The 3,228-nt window shown below is 41.5% G+C and overlaps 1 non-coding gene across 1 annotated transcript; it reads left to right on the plus strand.

Moving 5' to 3' along the window:
- The first annotated feature begins 514 nt into the window (after positions 1-514).
- LOC148092715 (small nucleolar RNA SNORA26) lies at positions 515-634 on the plus strand. The gene has a single exon (XR_015714854.1). It is a non-coding gene; the product is annotated as a small nucleolar RNA SNORA26 (small nucleolar RNA).
- Positions 635-3,228: the final 2,594 nt, after the last annotated feature.

Genomic DNA, 3,228 nt, shown 5'->3' on the forward strand with positions numbered 1-3,228 from the left:
ATCTAAGTGAAAAAAATGATTGGCCTATACTCTTCAAAAAGTCACTCCATTTTTCTTTGTTGGAAGACAAAGTAAAGCTAAGGAAATGTTTCAATTAAAGGAGACTAAAGAGGCATGACAGTTAAATGTAACAGGTGCTCCTGGACTGGATTCTGTATCAGAAAAAAATTTTCTAGAAATTTCTTGAGATAAATGCTGGAAGTGGAATATGAACTGTAGATTAGATAACAGTATTATAGCAATGTTAAATTTCTGAATTTGATAATGATTACATAAGCAAAGATCTTTGTTCTTAGGAAATATGCACTGAACTATTAAGGGGTAAAAGGTGCTTGAACTCAGAGAAACAGAGATTACTGTGGTGGTTACGAGGGCCTAGAGGGTGGGGAAAATGGAGAGACATTGGTCAAAGGGTATAAACAGTTATAAGATCTAATGTACATGGTGATCTAATGGTGATTATAGCTAATAATACTGTATTATATACTTGAAAGTTGCTAAGGTGCCCTTTCCTGTGCCCTTTTAAGGTTGACTCAGTAACTTACAAGGCTAACACAGAAGGGTAAAGTCTCCATAAAACCCAGAAAAGAGATTGTGTAAAACTCCTCTTTGGATCCTTTCTGGAGTTACTGCTGAACCAGAAGAAAATTTCCTTCCAGTTTGAGCAACTTTGTGATATTTTTACACAATATATAGCAAAGTGATACATTTAAATTTAACCTTAGCTTTGATGATACCTTCAGGCATGCTTTTTAAACTTCTCTGGGAATACCACTGAGTATTTTCAAATAGCTAAGGGAATTTGGATACTTTGGTTATCTTTGAAGATGGGAAAAATCCAGATGATGGAGCATGTGTACACAAGGCTTTTTCTGGGTATTCTTTGAGACAAACTGAAAAGACTATACATCAAAGTTGTTTTTTAATCTGTTAAAAAGGTCATTTAAAAACTTAAAACAAAAAGTTGCCTTGGCTGGTGTTGCTCAGTGGTTAGAGTGTCGACCAGTGGACTGAAGGGTATAGGGTTCTATTCCCTGTCAAGGGCATGTACCAGGTTTGCAGGTTTGATCCCCTGCCCTGATTGGGGTGTGTGCGGGAGGCAACCAATTAATGTGTCTCTTTCACATCGATGTTTCTCTCTCTCTCTCTCTCTCTCTCTCTCTCTCTCTTTCTCTCTGCCCCCCCCTCCACTTTCTCTAAAAACCAATGGAAAAAATATCCTCAGTGAGGATTAACAAACAAACAAAAAGAAAGTTGCTAAGAGAGTAAATCTTTTATAAGTATTTTTAAAATATTTTTTTCCATCACCATTTACCCCTCCATACCCTCTTTTACCTCAACCCTGCCACCAAGAGAGTAAATCTTTTTTTTTCTTCCCATTGCTTTTTCAGAGAAAGAGAGAGAGAGAAACATTGATGTGAGAAAGACACATCAATTGGTTGCCTCCCCCACTTGCCCAAGGTATATACCCTTGGTCAGAAACAAATCCAGGACCCTTCAGTCCACAGGCCAATGCCCTAACCACTGAGCCAAACTGGCTAGGGCAAGAGTAAATCTTTAATGTTCTCACCACAAGAAAGAAATGGTAATTATGTGATGGGGTGGAGGTGGTAGCTAATGCTTTGGTGGTAATCATTTTGCAATATATAAATGTTTCAAGTCAACATCTTGAACACCTTAAACTTACATGTTATATGTCAATTATATCCCAATAAATCTGGGAGAAAAAATACCATACTCAAACCCAAAAGGTGGTTGGGCCTTGTCAGCTTTCCCTTCAGACATGTAAAAAAACCCAAACACATAATGACTAGAATGATAGTTAAAATGTGGCCATTTATTCCCAAAGATTATGGAGTAGTTAAGCAGGCATAAAAGAAAAAACAAAACAAAACCCAAATTACTTATAAGAGTGAAATTTATGAATAAGGAAAGCTCTTTAATATTATGAGCTTTGAATTTCTTATTAAACGATTAGTGTAAATGATCTCCAAAATCATAAAACTCAAATCACGAGTTTGAGAAAATATTGTGTGATCCTCTCCCACCCCACATAAAAAGGGTGTGTGTGAGTGTGTGTGTTTGTGTGTGTAAAGGGCATGATGTATACAGCCTTTTCACAAGTGGTTCAGATAAATAATAACCTGTGTGTGTGAGTGTGTGTTTGTGTGTGCAAGTGTGAGTGTGTGTGAATGTGTGTGAGTGTGCGTGTGCATGAGTGTGTGTGAGAGTGTGAGTGTGTGTGAGTGTGTGAGTGTGTGAGTGTGAGTGAGTGTGAGTGTGTGAGTGCGTGTGAGTGTATGTGTGAGTGTGTGTGTGTGAGTGAGTGTGAGTGTGTGTGAGTGTGAGTGAGTGTGAGTGTGTGTGAGTGTGTGTGAGTGTGAGTGAGTGTGAGTGTGTGAGTGCGTGTGAGTGTATGTGTGAGTGAGTGTGTGTGTGAGTGAGTGAGAATGTGTGTGAGTGTGTGTGAGTGTGTGTGAGAGTGTGTGAGTATGTGTGAGTGTGAGTGCGTGTGTGTGGAGAGAGAGAGAAGGATGAAGGAGAAGAGAGAGAGGAGGGGGGATGGAGAGAACAGGAGAGGAGTGGGTGAAGAGAGCGGACCGAAGGTGTCACGGGCCATTGGATAGCTTGCAGAAGTCGAATACAATTAGGGGATGCCCTGGATCGAGGGCCTGCATCGGTGCCTCCCAAACTTTAAGCTACCCTGACGTTACGGAGGGGATTTGTTAAAGGGCACGTTTTGATTCAGTAGGTCTGGGGCCTGAGGTTCTGCATCTTTAATGAGCTCCCGGGGGGGGGGGGGGGGGGGGGGGGGCTGATGCTGCCAGTGTCTTAAGCAGCAAGCATCTGAGTAGCAAGGCTCAGCACCGTCCAGCCGCAGGGGAGCGGTGCTCCAGGAACACGTCGCTTTGTAGGCCGTTAGCATCCCTCTCTCTGCTGTTACTGGGTTAGATCATCCATCTTTAGGAGCTCTAGATGGTGGGTCAGTAACCGAACTTCAAGGCACCTGAAGTCATAGTCCTAGTCACTGCATATGACCTGGTGCTGCAATCTTGGGTTTAAATTGCCTCCCCCGAAGACAGAGTCCAGCTGATAATCCACACCCTGCAGTCGTATAATTGCTTTTCCACAATGACTCATGAAGGCAAACCAAAAGTGGGGAAATATTTGCATAGAAGGTAAACGTCAAACATGAAGAAATCTTTGGTTCCAGTTGCATTTACCTTT

The sequence above is a fragment of the Miniopterus natalensis genome, chromosome 7 (assembly GCF_054644295.1).
Source record: "Miniopterus natalensis isolate mMinNat1 chromosome 7, mMinNat1.hap1, whole genome shotgun sequence".
NCBI lineage: Eukaryota > Metazoa > Chordata > Mammalia > Chiroptera > Miniopteridae > Miniopterus > Miniopterus natalensis.